This window comes from Micropterus salmoides, unplaced genomic scaffold (genome assembly GCF_014851395.1).
Source record: "Micropterus salmoides isolate LMB-PRFRI ecotype aquatic unplaced genomic scaffold, ASM1485139v1 Ms_hic_scaffold_836, whole genome shotgun sequence".
Classification (NCBI taxonomy): Eukaryota; Metazoa; Chordata; class Actinopteri; order Centrarchiformes; family Centrarchidae; genus Micropterus; species Micropterus salmoides.
This window is the reverse complement of record NW_024044611.1, coordinates 1-21384: the sequence shown is the minus strand read 5'-3', so window position 1 is coordinate 21384 and position 21384 is coordinate 1. Positions and strand designations below refer to the sequence as shown.

General features: G+C 38.4%; 1 long non-coding RNA gene across 2 annotated transcripts; it reads right to left on the bottom strand.

The window, feature by feature from the left end:
- Positions 1-6540: 6540 nt before the first annotated feature.
- On the bottom strand, positions 6541-16470 carry LOC119894673. Of its 2 annotated transcripts, none has more exons than XR_005442963.1 (6): positions 16063-16470; positions 13626-13702; positions 11192-11268; positions 9027-9172; positions 7586-7648; positions 6541-7083 (listed from the first exon to the last, which is right to left on the bottom strand). It is a non-coding gene; the product is annotated as an uncharacterized LOC119894673 (long non-coding RNA). The 2 variants fall into 2 exon arrangements; XR_005442964.1 differs by having other exon boundaries at positions 9027-9137.
- Positions 16471-21384: the final 4914 nt, after the last annotated feature.

Genomic DNA, 21384 nt, shown 5'->3' with positions numbered 1-21384 from the left:
CCTTGAGTGCTGCAGAAATTGTTTGTAACCTTGGCCAGATCTGTGCCTGCCACAATTCTGTCTTGAGATCTTCAGGCAGTTCCTTCAACCTAATGATTCTCATTTGCTCTGACATGCACGTGAGCTGTAAGGTCTATATAGACAGTCAGTTAATTACACAAGCAGGACTCCAATGAAGGAGTAGAACCATCTCAAGGAGGATCAGAAGAAAGAGTACAGCATGTGAGTTAAATATGAGTGTCAGAGCAAAGGGTATGAATACTATGACCAGTGATATTTCAGTTTTTCTTTTTTATAAATTTGCAAAAATTTCTAAATTTCGTTTTTTCTGTCAAGATGGGGTGCTGAGGTACATTACTGAGAAATAAAATGAACTTTTTTGATTTTTGGAAAATGGCTGCAATGAAACCAAGAGTGAAAATTTTAAAGGGGTCTGAATACTTTCCGTACCCACTGTATATATAAATGTAGACATTGATACATTTAGATACAAACTGTTGAACCCAAGTGTCATGGTTTGCAGTTTTATGTGGGGGTTTTTTGGTCCATGTTTTGTGATTCCACTGTTTAGGCTTGTTTTTTGTTTCATGGCATGTTCAGCTTAATTTGCTTTACCAGTACTGTCTCATTCCCTGTCTCGGTGTCTTAGTTCAGTGTCTTGGTGGGTAGTCCTACTTCTACGTTTTAGTTCTGTGCTTTAGTTCTTAGACCTCTTTACTAGTCACTTTCCAATATAGATTTTACATGTATTCTGTGTTCTGTTTTATTCTGTGCTACTTAGCAGTTCTGCGCATGCATATGACCCACAAGCGTGGTCTGTTTCCACGCCCATAATTCTGTGCAACCTTGCTGTTGGGCATGCCGTCGAGAGAGTGGCTGATCGTCAGCAACATGAATAAAAAAATCGTTATTAGTCTATCAGAATCTTAATTAAAGTTGATGTTATAATATAGTATTTCAACATGCTCCTCATCTCCTTACAGTAGGCTACACATGGAGTGAGTATGAAATGATTCTGTAGTGGGAGCATTATTTGATAGGGGATATTAGTCAGAATAAGCTACCCTGAAATGATGCTACAATGTAATAAAAAAAACAGAAGATGTCAATACTATGAGAGTTATAACTTTATGGGATTGGAAAAGGGAACACATGAGGTAATATTTTTGATAGGGCAGAGCGACTCGATAGACTCAATCCATTTGTGCTACGGTAGCATTTTCGACACTGGTCCATTGTAGTTTGTTCTTGTTTTTGTCTGCTTGTCAGTCTGTCTTGTCTTGTCATTTGCTTCTTTTGTGTGGTCGGTTCAGTATTTGTGTCAAATTACATTTTTGTCTGATTGCTATGTCTATTCAGCCAGTGTTTCCTGTTTTAGTCTGAAGTTGTCTGCCTTTGCTGTCATCAGTGTTGTGCAGTTACTGTAATATTATTACTTTTTACAGTAACTAGTACTGAAACGGATTACTTTTCTAAAACAGTAATATTATTACAGTTACTAATGTAACATGTCTGTGAACGTCAAAGTCAAGGGATGATTGAAGATAATAGAAGACGTTTCGTGCCTTCATCTACATGGAAGAAGTGGAGAGCAAAGCCCTCAACTCCTTCAGAGGAACAGAACCGAGCCACTGGTACTACTGAACGGACCATCATTGACGTGCGCCACTGTGCAGCAGCTCAGTGGCACCTGTTAGCCAAAACTAAGGGAAGAATGGAGAACAAGGGAGAGAGGCCTTATTTCCACAGCCATAAATAGCTACTTCCATTATTTTGTCACAATCTAAGATGCAAAGAACATTGTCCTCTATTGTAAACTCTGTGCGACCAGCAACAAGCTTTTAACCGTGAACATTTCTACATCTGATTTAGGCCTGAAGCATCAGCTGAAGCAGCACAGCAATATGAAACTCACAAAAAGCTACTGTCACTGATGCTTGGACTTGTCGGGAGAGTACATTACATGTGCATACAAGTACATTAGTAATTAAATCAGTAAAATACTGAGATAAGGACTAAGTGAGAGTACTTACACCACTAAAGTATAAAAACATGTGCAACCTTTTTCTTCATCTTCTCCAAGCTGTAGCTACTTAAAATTAAAAGTTTTGACTTGTGAAAACGTTTCAAAGTGTCTTTTAAAAGGTTTGTATAATAAACAAACAAACAAAAAAACACTTTCATGTGAATAAATACAAAATGTAACCCTGGATTAATGACATTGGTGACTATAATGAGCCTAATAAACAACATACAGAATTTTAAATCCATAAAATTATCTGAACATTGTTTTAACATCAAAGATTATGAGATAGGCCTATGCTGTCTTAAATTACCACTGCCCCAGCAGAAATAACTGAAATCAAAAAGCAGAAATAACTGAGGTCCAATTTTGTAATATAGTATAATATAGCCTACAGTTTATTAAAAATGATACACAGTGGAGATCTCCTGGGGACTGTACCACGAAGACAGTTCAGCATAGTCTACCCAGGATATGTTTTCCTTATCTGGCTTAAGAATCGCGGTCGGGATAAGTGGTACCACGACGCTGGTTATCAACTCGGTAACTGAACCCAGGGTTTCCCAATTCAGCCGTGAGCGCGTTCACTTAAAAGAGGTGTTAGCGGCAGATGACCAATCGCAGACATGAACAAGTCCACTGGCATCAGAGCGTCATATTTTACAGACAAAGAGCAAACTGTAACACTACAGAAATAGGACATAGGCCTAGTCTGAGTAACACATCTGCAGCTGACACATGCAGGAGACAGAAATTCGCCGATAGTGTGAAAGTCTATGAACAGGCAAAGTCTATAATAGTGAGTTGATTTTATGTGTTCTTATGAGCTGTGTGAAAATACATCAGCCTTTTTCTTTCAGCTCGGCGTTTCCACATTAAAAGGCTGGACACCGAATAAGTGGTCGTTCCTCCTCACTTTAAAGAACTTCTCCTCACTTCAAAAAATTAGATTAATTTATTTAACACACTCAAAAGTGATCCAAACATTGTTCTAAATTAACTTCACAAAGCAATGAAACGAAAAATCCACTCATGTCATAAAATGTGCTCAAATAGGCTAGTAAGACCGAATCTCAACATTTAGGCTACTGAAAACTCACCTCACCTGTTCCCACATCGCAAAAGGTGGGGCGCTACATGCTCAGTCTCTGTGATAGACTTTAAGAAAGCTACTAACCTAAAATAAATCCCCCACGTTGTTATTAAAGTGAATTTTAATATCCCCACCAAACTGCTCATAATATTCAGCCTCACACAAGAAAAACGAAAGTTTAATGGCTGCGACTGTGTGAAACGGACTGGGAGCAAATAAAAAATAGGCCTATTAAAAACATTTCTAAGAAGTTAGTAGGCTTACTGTAAAACCTGTAGGCCTACAATTAGGTTACCTAAGGCTTTTAATCAGAGTCTAGGATTATATCTATGGGCAAGAGTTTCTCCGCATCACCGCAGCAAAAAAAAGCCTATCGAAAAAAAAGGTTATTTATTTATAAGAGATCAACATCTCTTATCTGGAGCTGTTTAGCATAAGTTACCATGGAGATCTACCCGGGTAAGAAGTGGACCACCGTCGTGGACCTGAAAACCCAGGGTTAACCCCGAAGTTACCCCGATAAGCTCAAATCCTGCTTCTTACAGGCCCCCTGGTCTGTAGAGCAAAAGAACCATTCAATCTGGATCACATTTTTTATACACAGAAAATATCCTCCCTTATCAACGCCTTACATCAGAAACTCCACAGGCAATCAGTCACAAATACATCTGGCATAACACACATTATACATACTTTAATATTATGATATAACTATCTTGCGTCAAACCTCCCAAATACAATAACAATACCCAACATTATACAAGTTTTACTTTAAAAAGCAACTCTTACCTGCAGAATAACTAATGCTAACTCTCCAATGTGATGTTGTCCTTGACAACATGTAAACCAGTAGCCTACAGTACACTCCTCTATTGAGAAGAAACACAAACGTAAATCCGTTTCCTTCTCTGAGTCTGTGGCTGACTCTGCCCACAGCAGTGCTTTACTTCCACTGTTCACTGGGGGCGAGCTGACAACCATCCACATACCACATACACACACTAAAAGCCCAGAACTATCACTTCACTTCAAAAGGTAACAGAGTGTGTGCGCGCGTGTGTGCGCGTGCGTGTTTGTTGTGGCCGTGGCTTACCTCTCCTGGCACCTGGCTCATCTCCACACCTATCAACTCATCATCTCTCTGCTCAAATATTTTTTGCATATTTTAAGTAATGCATTGCATTATATATTTAAGTCAGCATATTCATATATTCATGTTAGTAGCCTATATTCATTTAAACTTTTTACTATATTAAATAAAAGGTGTGCCAGAGGTGGCTGTAGCCAGGCAGACGCACTAAAGTCGAGTGCAGGTGAACTTCCCCTCCCCCGCTGCCAGGGAGTCTGGGGTAAGAATTTTCTGACATCTGCATAAAATAGGATGTCAGGTGGAGAGGCAATTTAATTACTACTGACAAGAGCAAGGGAGAATGCTCTTATTTTACCAGAGAAAAAAAAGGTCTGTGATAACATCAAAACGACTTAAGTGGATTTTAGTGTTTTGGAATTTTAGTCCTAATTTTATAATTATGAAGAGCAAATACAAAATAAGATAAAGATGAAGGCCCTTTGCAGTCCTTGATATTAGCGCATGCATCCAAGTTATTTCTGAATAACAGGTAAAACTGTAAATTCTCAAAGTGGCCCTGAATATTTTTGTAATTGTATCACAGAGAAATGTTTAAATATGAATAACAATGATGTTAAAATATTCCATTTTTGAAAGAAACAACGTTTGTAAGAGAAACATACTCATTAGCTGAAAAGATTCGGGGACACACAGTTCCACCGCATGGAGGTCCTCTCTTTGGTAGGTAGATATCGTTCAAGGATCCTGCCCTCTTGGCAATTTCTTGAAGAAAATGTTCTCTTATTTTCACAGACTCGAATCACTGGCTTATGGTAAATCCCTCCTTGCCCCTTCTCCTTGGCTCACGGCTAACTCTGCCCACATCCTCGATTGTCTGCGTGAGGGAGATCATTGGGGAGGGGTTTCTTACCGGGTTCCAAACTCGTGTCTCCGGTTGATAAAAACAGGTTCCTGTTTCAAAACCCACCTGTGATAAAACCATTGTTTTCCTTTGTTCCTCCTTTACTTATAACTCACTGCTATACTATTTTAGTTTATTGTTTCTTGTGCACGTACTGACTGCGGCTGCCTGTGTTTGGCCTGGGTCTGTGGGACCTGCTAAAGACATCTGGACTGGGTCCTGCCACACAAGATTTTGAGCATTAAACTAGTAATTTCCTGCATTGTGGAGACATTTTCTGGGAATTGTGGAGCTGTGTGCTCTTGTTTACTTCCTCAGAGGAGGGAGGGTGTTAAAAGTGTTTACCTAATTTCAGCATTCAGTCTTGTGTTTTCAGTTAAATCTTTTTACATACTTGCTTTCTCTTTTAAGGAAGTAGTTTTTTGTTGCTAATTGAGTTTAATTTGTCAGTATTTGTTAATAAAAATTTTCATTTTGTTGACAGAATCTGAAGTATAAATTAACTTAGTATAATACTCTAACATTAAATTAAAACTAATTTCATAGCTAGGCTACTGTTAGCAGTGTTGGGCAGGGACTGTGCTAATATTACTTTTCTCATTTTACATTTCCTCATTTTCCAGTAACTAGTAGTACAACGGATTACTATTTCCAAAACAGTAATATTTTTACATTTACTAATCCAAGTAACGCTGCGGTACTGAGTTACTGAATGCACCATCCTTGACGTGAATGCATGAGTGGGCGGCAGGTCAACTGCACTGGACCTGATGTTATTCAAGTCAGCTGTTAGCCAACAAGCTAAAGTAAAAGGAAGAATGTGCACATGATGCTCGTTCACCAGTGTACTCTGTAGAGCCCTGCATCATCCATCCTGGTACTGAAAATCAGCCCGGGACTTTGAGATGGAGAGGACCAGGTGCAGGTTGGTGAACCAAAGTTGTTGTCACCTCAAGTGCAGCAAGCCTTTTTTTGGATGCACTTATCATATTTTAATTGTACTATACTAAGTGTATATTAAATGTGTTATTTTGGAAAAACTTAAAGTATGTTAAGTGTCATTTTAGAAATACTTAGTCAACTTTAAGATAATTGCAATATTTTAATATACTTATTTGTGTTAAAATGGACCCATTCTATGTACCTTTACTGTAATTTAAATATAATAAAATTTAACTTAAAATAACCTTTTGTGCTATACTTGAAGAACAGTTGAAATATATTTTAAATGTGTTCCCTGAACATTTTTATTAGCATTTCAGCATATTAGTAATATATTACTAGTATACTCCAAGAGCCACTATTAATATCTTGGGAAGCTGTTTATGAAACCATTCAGTATGAGAATAATTCATTATTAATGCATGAAAAATATCTTGCAAAATGCCCTTTTAGCATAATAATAATCAGTAAAAAAAATATTTTACAACACATACAGACAACTAAAAAAAACTTTAATTTTGTGTATATTACAAAAATAAATTCCTGTACATTAAAAGGTGCAGCAGCATGTATCACATCTCGACCAAAATACCTTCAAATAAAAATAAAATCCGTAAAATGACGACATATGATCAGTATTACTGAAAAGTACACTATACACATCCCATCATTAATGTAACCCATGGGGTCCCTCATACGGTTCAGACTCTGGGCTCAGATGACCTCACGGCAAGCCGTCCCACTCCTGACACCATATGCGGCCAAAGGCGAGAGCAGTCAGTCTACCCAGATTCAATCACAGGTCTACAGGGTACCAAACATGCAACTTTGACAGTTAATTGCATTTCGGTTCTCTGAGGGGTTCTCTAACTCAACTGTAGTGAAGGTACTCCGTCACAAGCATGCAGTACAAATGGTGGAACCAAACTGAAAAATGTCACAATCCGTATCCTTGGATTGGAGGGTCGGTATCTTTGAGTAGGACTTGTTGCAGTGACACTATGGGATTTGGAAACTGCTTTATCACATAGCATCTGTGGAAGGGAAAAGGAAATATTTTGTCTATATCAAAGCAATATTACCTCTAATTAATTAACAACCGTTGTCAGATTTGTTATTTTGTTTAAAGTTGCTGAAACACAATATGACATCATGTCTGTTCTGATGATGCTCACCGTTTAGGTTCAGGTGAAATGGTTTTACACAAGGTACCCCTCCCAGTTAATGCTCAGTTCTTCCATTACAACATAATCAAAAACATTACATAAACACTACTGTACATTCAGCCAAGGAGCTGTATATGATAAAATGTTGTTAAACAGGTACAACAAATAACACAAACATTCAGACCTGCTAACAACTGTGCTGTCTACATGTCATTTCACATTAACACAGTACAAAAGTAGCCAATTACTGAATGTATAACAATATTTTAAATAAAATTATTTTTTCACAAGAATATTTGTTTATTTAGTCTGACCCCATTGACATGTACCGAAAACAAGAACAGTGATGGGGTGCAGGAGCCAGACACACCTATGAGCACCAGCTGGTCCTGATTTTTGTGGCCTCTGAGTGAGGCAATGATCCCAGGAAGCTCTAAAAGAAAAGAAATGCAGTTGCAAATGAGATATAATAAATATTCAGTTAGGCCAGTACTTCCACCTAGTTTAGTTCTTCATTTGCGTATCATTATAAAAACTAAATAAAGAATAATAATAAAGATTTGCTATAAGAATAGAATTACTTTTCTTGAGCTAAGGCAGGAAATTCCAACTCTGGGTTTAGCATTAAGTTGGTTAAAGTTGGCAAAGAGTAGGTTCAAGTTTAAAAAGATGAATACAGGATCTATGGACATAAAGTTGAGCAGTATTTTACTTAACATCACAAGCTTTATATCGTGTGGTTATGCATTGCAGTACATAAAAACATTATTTGACCCGTGTACACTTTAACATTGCTGTTTAACTGAGTTATTGGTCACTGGAATAATTCCCCCTCCATGAAGTGAAATCTCTAAAAAAAAAACAGTGCACCTTTAGAGATGTCCACTTTTGACTAGTCTAACACAGATGCTTAGCTGGTGTTTCATAGCAGCTTCAGCTAAACTTTAGAATGAATTTATACAAAAAACGCACAGATAAGATGCCTGCCTTTTGGTGTGGGAGACCCGGGTTCGATTCCCACTGTGAGACATCTACTAATGTGTCCCTGAGCAAGACACTTAACCCCTAGTTGCTCCAGAGGCGTGCGACCTCTGACATGCATAGCAATTGCAAGTCGCTTTGGATTAAAGCGTCAGCTAAATGTAAATGTATCATTTTAACAGTGCAAAAGCAGAATTGAGGGCTCATACACACATGCTGCAGGCCTGCGTAGTTAAAATCTCATGCATCAAATTCCAGCAACAGGTTACTGAGATTGTACATTACCGAAATTTTAGTAACATTAAAAACTGCCTTACAGCAAAAAGCAATACATTACCGTAACGTCGATTGCGTTACTTTTGTAACGCGTTACTCCCAACACTGTTTAAGGCAGACGAAAATGCTACCTAACCTTAGCTAATAAATATATTAATCCACGTGCTAGCATTAGCTATTGCACACCAGAGCTATCCAAGAAAGGAAAACACACTCTTGAACAAAATCTTAAGACCAGGGGAAACATTGCACGTACTCGCATTCGCGCTGGTGGATCATAACCGGATCAGCTGATGAACAGCCTGTTTGAGTTTAAATGCAGTTTTCAATAAATTCCTACTCTCTATTTTTGTCTCTTGCTCCTGTTTCTTCTTTTGGCATTTTGAAGCAGTACTTACAACTATGATTATGATCCACCAGCGCGAAATGCGAGTACTTGCAATGTTTGCCCCGGTCTTAAGATTTTGTTCAAGAGTGTATTTCCAAACCCAGAGTGAGCTCAACTTTAGTTAACATACACAATTGTGGTGTCTTGCTAACAATAAGAAACTTACCAAGAAAGTCTGTGCGTCTGTCCTCTCCTGCTTGTAACTCTGTTCACATTAAACTTCTGCAGGGATCTGACCGGATATTCTTCTCTTCTGTGTCCTTTTCTGTGGTGTCCACTTTCGCCAAGTTGGTAAAGTAAAACAAAGGAAACCTGAGAAACAAAATTATTTCTGGCTTCCCTCTCAACGACAGTACACGCGTTAACTTTCACGCTGTGTGATTGGGTCATTGATTTGAAAACCTTGATTCTGATTGGTCAAACTGAATGCACTGTGCTAGTGGGCTGGGCGGGAGGGCGCACTTTGCCCCTCTGTACACATGTGTTTACTGTTTACAAACACAAACAAGTATAACTACATTATGATTTAAAGTATCCTTATATCTATATGTTGTTGTTTGTTAAGTTAACAACATGTGCTGCTTCCTTCTAGGCCAGGTTACCCTTATGAAAGAGGTCTCTGATCTCAACAAGCTATTTACCTGCAATTAAAAATAATTAAAAGAAAGAAAAGAAAAAAAAAAAAAAGAAACAACATGCTTTTGAAATTTTTTAAAAAGGTTTTAAAAATCATACTTCTGGAAATCAGGCTGAAACATGTGGCAATTACATAAATAATTACAATATTTTGCAGTAGCCTACACAATGAAGCATGTTTGGCATAAATATTTTTAACCCACTAAAAGTGTAATTGTTTAACAATGTACTTCCACAAAGTACACCTAAATAGTATTTACTAAGAGTTAAATAAATATATTTTTTAAAAGTAGACTAAAATGTTGTGAAAAATATACTTTTATTTAAGCATATTTATTAAAAGTTTAATTAAGTATATTTATTACCAATTTCTTCAAAGTATTTGAGAAGTATGTTAAAGCTCAGGAGAATATATCTTTAATATACTTGTAGTAAGCATGTTAGGAGTATGAATGTACTATAAGCATACAATATTTTCAGTGCCTTTAAGGGCACTTCTTTTTGACCTGGGGCAGGACACGGCAGTCTCCTCTCCACAGTAGCTTGTTGAGCTGATAGATTCTATCGACTGGCAACATAAATTGTCAGAACACCTGTTCGGTTGAGCAGATGGTGCAACTTACACTTGCCCATTTGTCCTGCTTCTAACACATCAACAAAGGACAAAACGTTCACTTGCTGCCTAATATATCCCACTCACTGACCGGTGCCATAACAATGACCTCCCCTGTCAGTGGTCATAAAGTTATGGCTGATCGGTGTATTTCATAATATACAACATGCAGCAGCAACTTAAAACAGATAAATCATTAAGCAAAAAATGTAAGCAACTTCATAAAAATCATAAAGTCAGTTAATAAAATAATCGGAAACAAAACTTAATACACAGGTTTGCATAATTTAGAGACGAAGGCTAGTATAAATAAAAGAGTCTTCAATTGTTTGTTAAAGGCATCGACAGAGACTTCAGTACATGATTATAGGGGAAGTGCATTCCAGTGTTGGAGCGACCACTTCACATACACGATAACCTTTTATTTTCAGCAAGAGGAACAACTAGTAGCCTCAGCCCTGCTTTGAACACCTAAGTGGCCTTGTGGTGATGTAGCATCTGGGTGAAGCAGGTCAGAAATGTATCCAGGTGCCTGACCATGCAGGGCTATTAATGTAAAAACGAGCACTTTAAACTGAGTCCAGAACCTGATCGAGAGCCAACGATGGCTGGATGTGTGTGATGTGACTTGTCCTGCTGGACCTTGTCAACAGTCTTGCAGCATCATTCTGGTCGAAGAAGGAGACAGAGTAGTCTAACCGGTATGAACTTCATGCATGACTTGTCATCTCTAGCTCCGGTTTTGAGACAACAGGTCTGGCAATCTTAAATGCATGTGTTGTGACTTGCAAATCAATTAATCTCTGTACACTTATGAATAAAATCTAACATATATTTTATTTTTTCTTGGGTCTCAATATTAATGAATGCACACAGAAGGATTCACAAATATATTTTGTGATTTTATATCATGTGATTTAACACTGACTCTCTCTACAAACATAAGTTTCATTGCACACAACTCTACACTTGGAAAAGTTTAATAAAACGTCCATAAAATAATCTGAACAGGTCAAAGACTATGAAATTATGGGATATCCACCACTTAACATACAAGTTTAACTTTAAAAAGCAGCTCTTACCTGCAGTCTGACAACTGCACCTTCAATGTGATGTGGCTGACTGACGTGACATTAAGTATCAGTATGACACTCCTCTGCTGAGAAACAAACACATACGTCAATCTATGTCACCGCTGAGTCTGTGGATGACTCTGCCAACAGTAGTGCATTCCAGCATGCTGTTAATGAGGACCAAACAGGATTTGGTTAAGGGGCGCTTTGCGTCTGATAACATGTGAAGATTGCTACACATTATAAATGCTGCAAACACTCACCTGAATCAATGTGCAGTATTCTCACTTGAACACCTCAAGTGAGAATACTGCACATCAAAAAGCATTTGATAGACTAGAGTGGAACTATAGGTGGGTAGTATTGCAACATTTTTGATTAGACATAATTTTATTCAAGACATTATACCACTATTGCAAGTGTTCTAACTGGTAATCTCTCACCCATTCCCACTGCAGCGTGTAGCAAGACGGGGATGTCCACTTTCAACACTTTATTCTGTCCCTGGAACCTCTGGCGCAAGCCGTTAGGCCATCTAGAGCCCCCCATGAAAACTGGCGATAATAATCATATGTTGTATGCTGATAATATTACTTTGTTTTTTGATTACTGTGACACCTCTATTCACGTTACTTAAAAAATTCATAAATTTAGTGACATCAGTGGCTGTGTGTTTTTTTTTTGAGGGGACAGCAAATCTACACTATGATACAAGCTGAACACTCACTACTTTACATTGTAGCAAAGTGTCATTTCTTCAGTGTTGTCACATGAAAAGATATAATCAAATATTTACAAAAACATGAGGGGTGTACTCACTTTTGTGAGATACTGTATGTGCATCTGTTACACTGGATGATGATGAATGTGATGATTATATATATTCTGACTGAACTGTCCATGATGTGATGGTGTTTGGAAGTTGTTCTTGGCTTTGTTTGCAGCCCCAACCAGAGGAAGTGAGTTCAGTGCACTAAGGCACTGAGGTGCTTTGACACAAATACTAACATTTGTCAGCTGTCAGCATGCTAACATGCTCACAATGACAATGTTTGTGTAAATCTGGTGGCATCGACTGCAATTGTCGTACTACTTCCTGTTCTCACTCTGCCTGAAGTTCTTGTCATGTTGGAGCTGTTTCCTCTGTTTCTTGCTTTGACATGTCAGTCTTCTGTGTCTTACCTGATTTAAATGTGGATCTCACCTCTAATTTCACCTCTTTGTCACCATCATGTTTAAAGTAAACCAGTTTTGACTATTGACAGAGAACTGGAAGCCTGCTGTCACATGAAATGTGTTGTATCAACTGAACAACAACCAATCCTGTTTTTGTTTATACAGGTTCTGGTTGACTGACTACTGCTGCTTCACCACACTGGGGAAGAGCTTACCGCCATACTGCAGGTAATACACTAACTAAAGACAGGGAAGTAGGACTAGGGGGGGAAAGGGGACTGTGAGGAGGGCCCACAGAGATATGTAAATGGCCGTGGATGCAGGGAGACCCTCCCTGCATCCACAGCTATAGAGAATACCTATGTACAGGGTCCAGAAATTTCTGCTACATCATCACTATAGACGAAATACCTCATACAGCAACACTTCATGAAACCCACACTATCACTTTAATAGTAGTAGCCTACACAATGAAGCATGTTTGGCATAAATATATTTTTAACCCTCTAAAAGTGTAATTGTTTAACAATGTACTTCCACAAAGTACACCTAAATAGTATTTACTAAGAGTGAAATATATTTTTTAAAAATAGACTAAAATGTTGTGAAAAATATACTTTTATTTAAGCATATTTATTAAAAGTTTAATTAAGTATATATTTATTACCAATTTCTTCAAAGTATACTTTTGAGAAGTATGTTAAAGGCCAGGAGAATATATCTTTAATATACATGTAGTAAGCATGTTAGGAGTATGAATGTACTATAAGCATACAATATTTTCAGTGCCTTTAAGGGCACTTCTTTTTGACCTTGTCAACAGTCTTGCAGCATCATTCTGGTCCAAGAATAGGAGAGATACGAAAAGGAGACAGAGTAGTCTAACCGGTATGAACTTCATGCATGACATGTCATCTCTAGCTCCGGTTTTGAGACAACAGGTCTGGCAATCTTAAATGCATGTGTTGTGACTTGCAAATCAATTAATCTCTGTACACTTATGAATAAAATCTAACATATTTTATTTTTTCTTGGGTCTCAATATTAATGAATGCACACAGAAGGATTCACAAATATATTTTGTGATTTTATATCATGTGATTTAACACTGACTCTCTCTACAAACATAAGTTTCATTGCACACAACTCTACACTTGGAAAAGTTTAATAAAACGTCCATAAAATAATCTGAACAGGTCAAAGACTATGAAATTATGGGATATCCACCACTTAACATACAAGTTTAACTTTAAAAAGCAGCTCTTACCTGCAGTCTGACAACTGCACCTTCAATGTGATGTGGCTGACTGACGTGACATTAAGTATCAGTATGACACTCCTCTGCTGAGAAACAAACACATACGTCAATCTATGTCACCGCTGAGTCTGTGGATGACTCTGCCAACAGTAGTGCATTCCAGCATGCTGTTAATGAGGACCAAACAGGATTTGGTTAAGGGGCGCTTTGCGTCTGATAACATGTGAAGATTGCTACACATTATAAATGCTGCAAACACTCACCTGAATCAATGTGCAGTATTCTCACTTGAACACCTCAAGTGAGAATACTGCACATCAAAAAGCATTTGATAGACTAGAGTGGAACTATAGGTGGGTAGTATTGCAACATTTTTGATTTAGACATAATTTTATTCAAGACATTATACCACTATTGCAAGTGTTCTAACTGGTAATCTCTCACCCATTCCCACTGCAGCGTGTAGCAAGACGGGGATGTCCACTTTCAACACTTTATTCTGTCCCTGGAACCTCTGGCGCAAGCCGTTAGGCCATCTAGAGCCTCCCCCATGAAAACTGGCGATAATAATCATATGTTGTATGCTGATAATATTACTTTGTTTTTTGATTACTGTGACACCTCTATTCACGTTACTTAAAAAATTCATAAATTTAGTGACATCAGTGGCTGTGTGTTTTTTTTTTGAGGGGACAGCAAATCTACACTATGATACAAGCTGAACACTCACTACTTTACATTGTAGCAAAGTGTCATTTCTTCAGTGTTGTCACATGAAAAGATATAATCAAATATTTACAAAAACATGAGGGGTGTACTCACTTTTGTGAGATACTGTATGTGCATCTGTTACACTGGATGATGATGAATGTGATGATTATATATATTCTGACTGAACTGTCCATGATGTGATGGTGTTTGGAAGTTGTTCTTGGCTTTGTTTGCAGCCCCAACCAGAGGAAGTGAGTTCAGTGCACTAAGGCACTGAGGTGCTTTGACACAAATACTAACATTTGTCAGCTGTCAGCATGCTAACATGCTCACAATGACAATGTTTGTGTAAATCTGGTGGCATCGACTGCAATTGTCGTACTACTTCCTGTTCTCACTCTGCCTGAAGTTCTTGTCATGTTGGAGCTGTTTCCTCTGTTTCTTGCTTTGACATGTCAGTCTTCTGTGTCTTACCTGATTTAAATGTGGATCTCACCTCTAATTTCACCTCTTTGTCACCATCATGTTTAAAGTAAACCAGTTTTGACTATTGACAGAGAACTGGAAGCCTGCTGTCACATGAAATGTGTTGTATCAACTGAACAACAACCAATCCTGTTTTTGTTTATACAGGTTCTGGTTGACTGACTACTGCTGCTTCACCACACTGGGGAAGAGCTTACCGCCATACTGCAGGTAATACACTAACTAAAGACAGGGAAGTAGGACTAGGGGGGGAAAGGGGACTGTGAGGAGGGCCCACAGAGATATGTAAATGGCCGTGGATGCAGGGAGACCCTCCCTGCATCCACAGCTATAGAGAATACCTATGTACAGGGTCCAGAAATTTCTGCTACACATCACTATAGACGAAATACCTCATACAGCAACACTTCATGAAACCCACACTATCACTTTAATAGTAGTAGCCTACACAATGAAGCATGTTTGGCATAAATATATTTTTAACCCTCTAAAAGTGTAATTGTTTAACAATGTACTTCCACAAAGTACACCTAAATAGTATTTACTAAGAGTGAAATATATTTTTTAAAAATAGACTAAAATGTTGTGAAAAATATACTTTTATTTAAGCATATTTATTAAAAGTTTAATTAAGTATATATTTATTACCAATTTCTTCAAAGTATACTTTTGAGAAGTATGTTAAAGGCCAGGAGAATATATCTTTAATATACATGTAGTAAGCATGTTAGGAGTATGAATGTACTATAAGCATACAATATTTTCAGTGCCTTTAAGGGCACTTCTTTTTGACCTTGTCAACAGTCTTGCAGCATCATTCTGGTCCAAGAATAGGAGAGATACGAAAAGGAGACAGAGTAGTCTAACCGGTATGAACTTCATGCATGACATGTCATCTCTAGCTCCGGTTTTGAGACAACAGGTCTGGCAATCTTAAATGCATGTGTTGTGACTTGCAAATCAATTAATCTCTGTACACTTATGAATAAAATCTTACATAGTTTTTGTTTTTCTTGGGTCTCAATATTAATGAATGCACACAGAAGGATTCACAAATATATTTTGTGATTTTATATCATGTGATTTAACACTGACTCTCTCTACAAACATAAGTTTCATTGCACACAACTCTACACTTGGAAAAGTTTAATAAAACGTCCATAAAATAATCTGAACAGGTCAAAGACTATGAAATTATGGGATATCCACCACTTAACATACAAGTTTAACTTTAAAAAGCAGCTCTTACCTGCAGTCTGACAACTGCACCTTCAATGTGATGTGGCTGACTGACGTGACATTAAGTATCAGTATGACACTCCTCTGCTGAGAAACAAACACATACGTCAATCTATGTCACCGCTGAGTCTGTGGATGACTCTGCCAACTGTAGTGCATTCCAGCATGCTGTTAATGAGGACCAAACAGGATTTGGTTAAGGGGCGCTTTGCGTCTGATAACATGTGAAGATTGCTACACATTATAATTATTTATTTGGACCACGCAGTCTGTCATTCAGCAATTCAAACAGCAGCAGACTTGCCCGTTAGCGGGCAGGCACATCTCCGAAAACATTGTAGCAAATTTTTTAAATCAGCAATTAGTTGAGAAATAGACCACACATTTGGAGTTTAAATAACTATATTCCCATATAAAAACTCTTAAAACTGTATTCCATGACACAATAAAAGACGTATTATAAATTCGTCGTGGGTCTTCTCCTTCGCCATTTCCGCTTGTTAGCGCAAAATGCGAATCCGAAGTCCACACAAGTCACCACCCAATGCAGGCAGTAAAACTGGCAGAGCGAGAACACATCCGGGTATATGACTGTACTTGGCTAGATGCCTAGTAGTAGCCTACTTGGGCTGCAACTGATGACGTTTCACAAGTCCACAAAAACACTAGGGCCCAAACCCAATGTCCCCCCTAAGCCCAAAGCCCTGAACCCTCACAGACTTTACTGACATCACTTGGAAAGTGATTGAGTGCAAGAGGCTGCAAGGGCTCAAAATGCTATACCCTTGCCACAATATCACGTTACCTTAACGACACTGAAACATGTTGCACACTTTTTATTTTATGTTTGCCTGATTTTTAAGTCCTGCAGGCTCTCACCCTTCAGAGTGAAGGAGAGGTAAATGTCAATATATATTTGTCAATAATTAATACACTATTGTTGGTCAAAACAGCATCATTAAGCAAAAACTAAAATAAATAGTTAGTAGTTAGTAGCAAGAACGCTGATTGAGAAACAGCTACAGTGTGTGTGTTGTGGCCATGGCTTACCTCTCCTGGTGCCTGGCTGGCTCGTCTTCAATCAGCACATCGACTCTCTGCTCAAATTATTACTTAATGGTGGTGTGGCTCTTTACCAAAATAGTTCTCTAATATTTTTGTGATTGTGCTTTTGACTAACTGGTTTTCCTCCTGTGCTTCAAAATTGCTCTCCTCTCACGCCACTTCAGCACAATCTCCAGCTTTCATTCTCATCGCTCTTCCCCCGCCTGCCCCCTGCCCTCATCAGCCTGCTACCACCTTCACTCATTCACGATGATGATGATGATGACATATCCTAACTGAACTGTCCAGGAGTGTGATGGCGAGTGGAAGTTGTCCTTGGCTTTGTTTGTAGTCCCAACCAGAGTAAGTGAAACAGTTTGTGTTCACTGCACTAAGGCACAGAGGTGCTTTGAGCTATCAACTGTCAACTGTCAGCATGCTAACATGCTCAATATGAAGATGTTAGTGTGAATGTGGTGGCATCAACTGATCATACTACTTCCTTTTTCTCATTCTGCCTGAAGTTCTTGTCATGTTGGAGCTGTTTCTTACATTATTTATTCACATCAGTAGATGTGTCACAGTAGGGAATTGAACCCAGGTTTCTCACACCAAAGGCATGTGTCTTATCCACCATCACCATTTTCTGTTTCTTGCTGTGACATGTCGGCCTTCTGTCTTCTACCTTTTAAATGTATATCAACCAGTATTTCTCACATCTAGTGAACAACATAACAGGTAATTATTACATCAAGTTCATTTAAGGGGAAACCACTTTTGAATGTTATCTATAAACCCACACAGTTTTTACATGACACTCAGTGGGCCCCTTAGGCCTGCCTGTACCTGCAGAGTGAAACTTGGTTACAGAACTTTTATCCTTTACACTAGAAGAAATTAAGAAATAGTGAAAGTATCTTGAAATTTAAAAAAGGCAAGTTATAACGTCCTCATACTGTGAATACAGTACACAGCAAGGCACCAATAAATCCTTCAGCCAAGACACATTTTATCTCGACAGGACTCTGAAAACATTAACCAGAGTGGTTTCTAATTTAATTTCTAACCTGTAACCTGGATGTGAGTTTCTCTGGTCTGGTTGACGTCCTTCTGTTGGACTCTACAGGTGAAGCTGTTGCTGTGTCTCTTCTCCACAGTCACTCTGCTGCTGACAGTATAGAGGTCATCAGGACCTCTGACTGTCTCTGTAGGTCCAGCAGAGAGGAGGTTTCCCTCACCGTCCAGCCAAAACACCTCAGGCTCTGGATACCAGCCTGCAGACTCACACTGAAACACCACACTGCTGCTGGTTCTGTTCAGTAGCAGGTGATGAGACAGCACCTAAAAATGAGAGAGAGGAGATTTAAATTATTTAAACTTCAGACTATAGGTGGCAGGTTAATGATGTCTGTCTGATAAACATTAACCATATAACAGCATGACCGTTTAAACTGGTTTCATACTGAATTACTATTTTTCCTCACACTATATAAATGTCCTGAAATGTGCATCTGAATCATCAGATTGTGTTATGAAGTAAACAATGCTAAGTACACTGCTCAAAAAAATAAATGGAACACTAAAATAAACACATCCTAGATCTGAATGAATGAAATAATCTCATTAAATACTCCTTTCTTTACATAGTTGAATGTGCTGACAACAAAATCACACAAAAATGATCAATGGAAATCGAATTTATCAACCCCTCGAGGTCTGGATTTGGAGTCACACTCAAAATCAAAGTGGGAAACCACACTACAGGCCGATCCAACTTTGATGTAATGTCCTTAAAACAAGTCAAAATGAGGCTCAGTAGTGTGTGAGGCCTCGTGCCTGTATGACCTCCCTACAACGCCTGGGCATGCTCCTGATGAGGTGGCGGATGGTCTCCTGAGGGATCTCCTCCCAGACCTGGCCATCTCCTGGACAGTCAACTTGGTGCAACGTGGCGTTGGTGGATGGAGCGAGACATGATGTGCCAGATGTGCTCAATTGGATTCAGGTCTGGGGAACGGGCGGGCCAGTCCATAGCATCAATGCCTTCCTCTTGCAGGAACTGCTGACACACTCCAGCCACATGAGGTCTAGCATTGTCTTACATTAGGAGGAACCCAGGCCAACCGCCAGCATATGGTCTCACAAGGGGTCTGAGGATCTCATCTCGGTACCTAATGGCAGTCAGGCTACCTCTGGTGAGCACATGGAGGGCTGTGCGGCCCCCCAAAGAAATGCCACCCCACACCATTACTGACCCACTGTCATTTGGAAATAGGTTGTATAGACTGAAAAAGTGTTTTAAAGATATCTATCAATAAAAGTCAGCATTTTAACAATAAATATTGCCAAAATATGGACATCGCCTGGTATATTTGAAAATGTTGTATGATAACTGTTATTTTAGTTTATTTTCGTCAGATTTACATTTACAATTGCATTCTAGGTGGATTAGAAGATATTCAGTTGCATTAAAAGCTAACTCAGGATGGTTTTGATGGTTTATTGCATCAAAATATAGCTTTTTATAGCAAATGGTTGAGGAGTTATTCCTGATTCATTCTGGAAAAAGGGGTCTGTTTTCAAAAGGTTAAACTACATTTATTTGTTTCAGCTGCACCACAGTCATAATCACTCTCAAATAGTCACATTATCTCCAACATGATCACTATATATGATAGAAAGTTATCATGCGACTACAATATGAAAGATTACTGTTCATTGATCAGTTTTACTAGTTTAAACAGTGATTACTGCAGTAATGTAGCCCACGGGATGTGTTTCAGGGCAACTGTTGCCAACTTGACAGCTGCCTTGTGTCATAGTGTTATAAAGAAGGTATTTCCTCTATGTCTGGAGATAACTCTCTGTCCATACATCGATTGACAGATTGATCATAAAAGCAGTCATGTTCAAGATCATGTTTGGGTAAAAAACATAGTAGTCCAGGATTTTGATATTTCTGAAGACGTGAGCTACTAAAAGCGTTCAGATATGTGCTTTGATATCGACAGTATGAATAAGGAAAAGTCAGACAGCATAAAAAAAATGAAAGAAACATTAAATATATTAACAAAACTCTGACTTCCTTCCAATATATTTAATTTGCTCACACTCACATAATAATTTAATACTTACTTACTACATTTTTTCTTATACATACATACAAAATAATCAGTTCACACAAAGAGCACGGTCTACACAAACTACAGATGGATAGTTAAGATGAGGAGCCTGCCATCAAACTACGAATTTACTGTTTAAGGCAGGACACTTTTTCATAGTGGTCAATTTTGAGACTTTGGTCTATTTTACTTCCATGTTGACTTTTACTCTGGAAATGAAATTTCAAGAAAACACCGTTTAGATTGTGTTTGTTTTAAGCCTGCTACCCTCTGTCTGTTCGCATCTGTAGATTATTCTAAATTAACCAAAACAAGCTAATCTGCATATTTACATAGAACATTTCAGAGGAAAATACTCTTGATGTAAGTCATTAACTGGGGAAGTTCTGTGGTGATATGCTTTAGTTATTTTGTTTAACCTATTCACCTGCAGTAACTTGTCAAATGTGTGCAAATTAGCGCATTTTAATTAGTTAACTCATAATTTGAATATAAATGTGGCGATTGTGATGACGTTATTGGACACAAATGTTACTGTGTTCACCTGTAGTGTCCATTTAGTACAGTACATTAGCTCGTTATGGCCATGAGATATGGCCTTAGCTGAACTTCACCTATTATTACATGAGCTCAGCTCATATGTCATAAATGTATAGGCCTATTTGCCTTTTGTCTTTTGTTTAATTAGCGGTTTACTGAAGGCACTGGTAGTTTAGTCTTTTGTTCATCACCACTCACCTCCTCACAAGCCAGAAGCTTGGAGGTACTGCTGGCTGGCTGTGTGTTGTGCTGCTGCAGGGAGACTCAGAGCCAGCGAGAGAGAGAGAGAGAGAGAGAGAGAGAGCGTGGGCATCAGAACTATATTACTATATATTTAGATATTTTCATTTGGGGTTTGTTGCCAACAAAATCACAAGCTGTAAGGGAAGCAGCTGTGAAAGTATTCATTGGAGCACTTTTGAGTAAACTTTTGAGATGGGAATGTGGGGTGATTTGACATTTAGACTCAGCAAAGAGACTCTCAAGAAAAGAACAATTCCTTTCGCTTTGCCAAAGAACTTTCGGGAACACTCTGCACATGAGAGAGAGGACAAACTAAAGAAGAGTTGTGGAGATTGTAATCCCGGAGGTTATCTAAATTAATGTAAAGGTCACATAGATGTGCA